A 6,646-nucleotide genomic window follows, 5' to 3' on the forward strand; every position below is an offset into this window, starting at 1 on the left:
CATCAAATCTTGATTCTTTTGATTCCCCTGAAGGTGTTGAGTGTTGCTGAACTAAAGCTGCTTTGACACGGAGTGGGAACAAGTTGCGCCTGGAACAAGTTGCACCCACTTTCCTTTGTATTTACATGCTCACTCTCTATTGGTGGCAAACAATAGACAAGTAAACACAAGTGTGCATGTGCAAATCAGTGATCAGAAGCTTGTTTTTAACTTGCTTTATTGTCCTCTCACTGCTCATTTCTGTATAAACGTTCTGTGATTTGGTGGAAAATCAGCTCATTAAGGCCTGATTTTTCCAAATCCAACTGGGTGAGGGCAAGAACAGCTTATTTAGTCCAGTTATCACTGCAGTTGGCTTGGGAATTGCTTGACTCCATCTAATAAAGCATATTCATTTCAAAATTTGTAGATAACTGAATGGTCTTGAACTGTTCAATTGTGTGTTGAACTGAATACAAAAAGAAAAATGGCGGACTTGCTCTTTGAGGAATCACACATTCCTTCATAATACATGTTTTAAGCCATTCTTGAAAAATATGCACCTATTACAGAATCAATTAAAACAAACTCTCTGGGGGCATCGTGGCTCAGGTGGATAAGGTGCCCTACCATAAATCTGGGGACCCAGGTTTGATTCTGACCTGAAGTCATTTCCTGATCCCTCCCTCTCTCTCCTGCTCATTTCTTGTCTCTACACTGTCCTATCCAATAAAGGTGAAAAAAGCCCCCCCCCCCAAAAAAAAAAACAAAATCTCTGCACTAATTATTCAATTTAAAAAAATGGTACAATTCCTGGTCTAGATCACTGTGCTTCATAGCATTTTGCCTCTATTAAAGGTGCTGACTACAAAGTTGAATGCTGGGCAAAATGTTCCATTTCTATTGCTGGAGTTTTGAGATGTTCGCTGCTGCATACACCATGTACCCTATGTGTAAATGTTTTGCCAAGATAAAATGCATCCCACATTTTACGATTCCAGAGATTGCTGAAGCAAGCAAGCCACATCACATGACCACTGTGGGGCATGTTTGACCTACTTTTAACCAAAACAAGTCGACATGGTCAAACACCGCAGACTCCGCTCTCCTGCCAGCTAAAAGCCAACAGAAAAGAAAAGGAAAGCCTGCCTACTGAGTGCAATTGCAAGATAGAGCAAGGTTAGATGATGTAATTTTTCTGGACAGATAACTAAATAATTTAGTGCTTAGCTATCTTAGCTTTAGAATGCATGGGCTCAACTCCATGGTAGCGAGTATGGAGTTATACACCTAAGGTTTTGATCTTACAGAGAAAGAAATGATAACACAAAAGCAGTAACAGAGAAAAGACATTCATCTTTTGTTTCACTGAATTATTTGTGAACGTCAACTACAAATTACATACCTGTGACTCAAAACTCTCTGAGGTCAATGCAGAGTCACAATGTTTTCCACGCATCACCATCTTGGTGTGATGCAGTTCCATAGCTATGCTAATAAAGCACCTCATGTTTGGCTATTTCCATGGAGCCATACTGTTTACCTCAAGAGGTAGGATATTCAGTCCCAAAACAGAGAAAAGTGACCCTCAGCACATCAAAATGATCATATCTCATCCACATGATGATGTTCTTGCAAGACATAGGAAAATCCATCCATTATCCATAACCGCTTATCCTGTGCAGGGCTGCAGGCAAGCTGGAGCCTATTCCAGCTGACTATGGGTGAGAGGCAGGGTAAACCCAGGACAAGTCACCAGATCATCACAGGGCTAACACAGAGACAAACAACCATTCACACCTACAGTCAATTTAGAGCTACCAATTAGCCTAACCTGCATGTGTTTGGACTGTGGGGGAAACCAGAGCACCCACAGGAAACCCATGCAAACATGGAGAACATGCAAACTCCACTCAGAAAGGCCCTCCATAAGCCACGGGGCTCAAACCCAGAACCTTCTTTCTGTGAGGTGACAGTGCTAACCACTACACCACCGTGCCACCTGACAGAGGAAAATGCCATGCACAATAAAAAATTTCAGATAACTTTGCAGTCAACACCTTTAAACTGATGTGACACTTATTCTGTAGTGGAGTTTGTGTGTGTGTGTGTGTGTGTGTGTGTGTATTTATTTATTTATTTATTTATTTATTTATATTTACCTGACCAGCCAGGTTATACTGAGAGTGAAAGCAGATGTTGGTACAAATTTAACATTGTTAGCTTTGATTCTGATTCTTGCTTTTTCTACAATAGTATATAAACAATATGACCAAAAGTTTGTGGACACCTGAACAATCACATCTATATGTGCTTGTTGAACACATCATTACAGAATTATTCCTCCCCTTTACTAGGAAGGTGCTCCACTAGATTTTGAAGCATGGCTGTAGGGATTTGCCCATTCAGCTACAACAGCATTAGTGAGGTCCGGCAGAGATGTTGTGTGAAGAGATTTGGGGTAGGGTCAGCATTCCAGTTCATCCCAAAGGCATTCAGTGGGGTTGAGGTCAGAGCTCTGTGCAGGCCACAATGGTTCTTCCACACCAGAGTTGGCAAACCCAGTCTTCATGGAGCTGGCTTTGTGCACAGTGGTATGGTCATGCTGGAAAAGGTTTGGGCCTCTTAGTTCCAGTGAAGGAAAACGAACACATTTACTAGCTTTGCAGAGGAAACTTCTGCTTTAAAGGGGAATGAATGGACACAATCATTAAAGAGGAACGGTCCATTAAAAAACCTCACACCTTCATGATTTAAAGTTTAAATGAATGCAAGTTTTACAACCCCGATTCCAAAAAAGTTGGGACAAAGTACAAATTGTAAATAAAAACGGAATGCAATGATGTGGAAGTTTCAAAATTCCATATTTTATTCAGAATAGAACATAGATGACATATCAAATGTTTAAACTGAGAAAATGTATCATTTAAAGAGAAAAATTAGGTGATTTTAAATTTCATGACAACACCACATCTCAAAAAAGTTGGGACAAGGCCATGTTTACCACTGTGAGACATCCCCTTTTCTCTTTACAACAGTCTGTAAACGTCTGGGGACGGAGGAGACAAGTTGCTCAAGTTTAGGGATAGGAATGTTAACCCATTCTTGTCTAATGTAGACAGTCTAGTTGCTCAACTGTCTTAGGTCTTTTTTGTCGTATCTTCCGTTTTATGATGCGCCAAACGTTTTCTATGGGTGAAAGATCTGGACTGCAGGCTGGCCAGTTCAGTACCCGGACCCTTCTTTTACGCAGCCATGATGCTGTAATTGATACAGTATGTGGTTTGGCATTGTCATGTTGGAAAATGGGCGGCACGGTGGTGTAGTGGTTAGTGCTGTCGCCTCACAGCAAGAAGGTCCGGGTTTGAACCCTGTGGCCGGCGAGGGCCTTTCTGTGCAGAGTTTGCATGTTCTCCCCGTGTCCGCGTGGGTTTCCTCCGGGTGCTCCAGTTTCCCCCACAGTCCAAAGACATGCAGGTTAGGTTAACTGGTGACTCTAAATTGACCGTAGGTGTGAGTGTGAATGGTTGTCTGTGTCTATGTGTCAGCCCTGTGATGACCTGGCGACTTGTCCAGGGTGTACCCCGCCTTTCGCCCATAGTCAGCTGGGATAGGCTCCAGCTTGCCTGCAACCCTGTAGAACAGGATAAAGCGGGTAGAGATAATGAGATGAGAGATGAGATGAGATGTTGGAAAATGCAAGGTCTTCCCTGAAAGAGACGTCGTCTGGATGGGAGCATATGTTGCTCTAGAACCTGGATATACCTTTCAGCATTGATAGTGTCTTTCCAGATGTGTAAGCTGCCCATGCCACACCCACTAATGCAACCCCATACCATCAGTGATGCAGGCTTCTGAACTGAGCGCTGATAACAACTTGGGTCGTCCTTCTCCTCTTTAGTCCGAATGACACGGCGTCCCTGATTTCCATAAAGAACTTCAAATTTTGATTCGTCTGACCACAGAACAGTTTTCCACTTTGCCACAGTCCATTTTAAATGAGCCTTGGCCCAGAAAAGATGTCTGCGCTTCTGGATCATGTTTAAATATGGCTTCTTCTTTGAACTAATAGAGTTTTAGCTGGCAACGGCGGATGGCACGGTGAATTGTGTTCACAGATAATGTTCTCTGGAAATATTCCTGAGCCCATTTTGTGATTTCCAATACAGAAGCATGCCTGTATGTGATGCAGTGCCGTCTAAGGGCCCGAAGATCACGGGCACCCAGTATGGTTTTCCAGCCTTGACCCTTACGCACAGAGATTCTTCCAGATTCTCTGAATCTTTTGATGATATTATGCACTGTAGATGATGATATGTTCAAACGCTTTGCAATTTTACACTGTGGAACTCCTTTCTGATATTGCTCCACTATTTGTCGGCACAGAATTAGGGGGATTGGTGATTCTCTTTCCATCTTTATTTCTGAGAGCCGCTGCCACTCCAAGATGCTCTTTTTATACCCAGTGATGTTAATGACCTATTGCCAATTGACCTAATGAGTTGCAATTTGGTCCTCCAGCTGTTCCTTTTTTGTACCTTTAACTTTTCCAGCCTCTTATTGCCCCTGTCCCAACTTTTTTGAGATGTGTTGCTGTCATGAAATTTCAAATGAGCCAATATTTGGCATGAAATTTCAAAATGTCTCACTTTCGACATTTGATATGTTGTCTATGTTCTATTGTGAATACAATATCAGTTTTTGAGATTTGTAAATTATTGCATTCCATTTTTATTTACAATTTGTACTTTGCCCCAACTTTTTTGTACTACAAAGTTGTACTACAAAGTTTCTTTTTTTTTTTGTATTTTAATATAGGTGGCACTTGAAACCAGAGAGACAGAACAAGTGAAGAACATTTGTCCGTGATGTAAAACCTTGTGAAAGAGTTCCACAACTTCTTCCAGTAACCTGCATTATATACAGAACAGACAGACACTGAACAGAAGCATCAGGACTGAACCATGGACCAGTGAAAGAAGGTGGCCTGGTCTGATGAATCAGGTTTTCTTTTAAACCATGTGGATGGCCAGGTGCGTGTGCATTGCTTACCTGGGGGAGAGATGGCACCAGGATGCATTATGGAAAGACTGCAAACCAGTGGAGGTAGTGTGATGCTCTGAGCAGACGTTACTTTGACATGTATCACCTACCTAAACATTGTTGGAGACCAAATATACCCCTTCCTGGCCTCTTTCAACAGAAATAAACTGAAAACTCTTATTCACTCTGACGCATTCGTTTGGTGGTGGGGATTATTTTTAATCAGTATGTCTTAGAAATGTATATGACTCTACATGTATATAAAATATACAGGAGTCTATTGTAGACATAGTACATTTACCCCAAAATATGAAAGAACATCAAAAATAATATTAACCCATTTAATCCCAAATTTTTCCCAGAGATGATAAATATGAATTTGTATGGTATTTGTAAGGATATTAAACAATCAATGAATGTCAATTATGTAAAATAATAATTCAGAAGTCCATGAAAAAATGGGTATTATTTCTAGTCACAAATGTAACCAGTAGTAGAACACAGGGAGTCTATGTACAGTAATAAAACATTCTCATTCCATTTATTTAACCCAGATTTTCATCTAATTACTAGTGGTTTGTCAGTTTGTAAAAACATTAACAACATTAACAAAGAAATGAACATTGACTAGCTCAGTTTAAAAAAGGGGCAATATAGCATTCCTATGCAGCTGTACAGCACAAATCAAATAAAATGATGACAACAGAAATTATAGGAAATAATGGCTATATCAGTCACAGCAGCCGACATTGAGGATGGCCTCCAATGACCTTTTTGCAGTACCAAATTTTTGCAGGAGACTTTGGGCGACTATTCACTGAAATCCTAAGAGGTCATAGTCACCATTCACGATATCTCTGTGGAACAGCCAACTGTTGACCACAGCACTGTAGAGAGTCCCGGCATAACCTGGCCACCACCACTTTTTTGATCTTATGGTGCTGTGGTAAAGGGACAGCTGAAGATCATGTACAGTAAATCTACTCCTCCCATTTGCTGATTATGAGAGTGGATTGTTTGAGGTTGCTGGAGGTAGTCATACACCTTTCTCTCTCCTTGTTCCATCTCTTAACTGGTACCTCAGTTTAGCCATTTGCCACATTGGTTGCAACAGTGACCACACTATTGTTCCTCCACCTCACCAGCAAATTTTCTCCTTCAGGCAGAACTTCAGTGGAGCCCCTTGGTAACTTCTGGATTTTTTTTCATTAGCTTGAATGGCACATCAAACAAATGGGTTTGCAGCATGGTCCCAATGCATCCATATCCTTGCTTTGCCATCTCATCAATCAGGGATAACATGGTGAAGAGGTTGTCATGCGTGAATTTGCATCCTCCTGGAACACCAGCTTGTTCAGCAAAACCCAGCATTACAGTGGGCCTTTGAACTAGCCCAGTCTCTGGAAGAAGGGTATGCACTCTAGCATAAGGCTCCATGTGGCTCCATTGAGGATGCCAGGCTCCAAACCTTATAGCCATAGTGGATTGGGTTTTCCTTTATGAACTGTTTGTACCTGTGGCACCTTTAGTTCTTCTGCAAAGCCAGTAAATGTGCTGACTTTTGCATTAGAGTGCTGAGGCTTTCTTTGATAAACACAGAATTACTGGGCAGGTCAGTATAGTG

This window comes from Neoarius graeffei, chromosome 24 (genome assembly GCF_027579695.1).
Source record: "Neoarius graeffei isolate fNeoGra1 chromosome 24, fNeoGra1.pri, whole genome shotgun sequence".
NCBI lineage: Eukaryota > Metazoa > Chordata > Actinopteri > Siluriformes > Ariidae > Neoarius > Neoarius graeffei.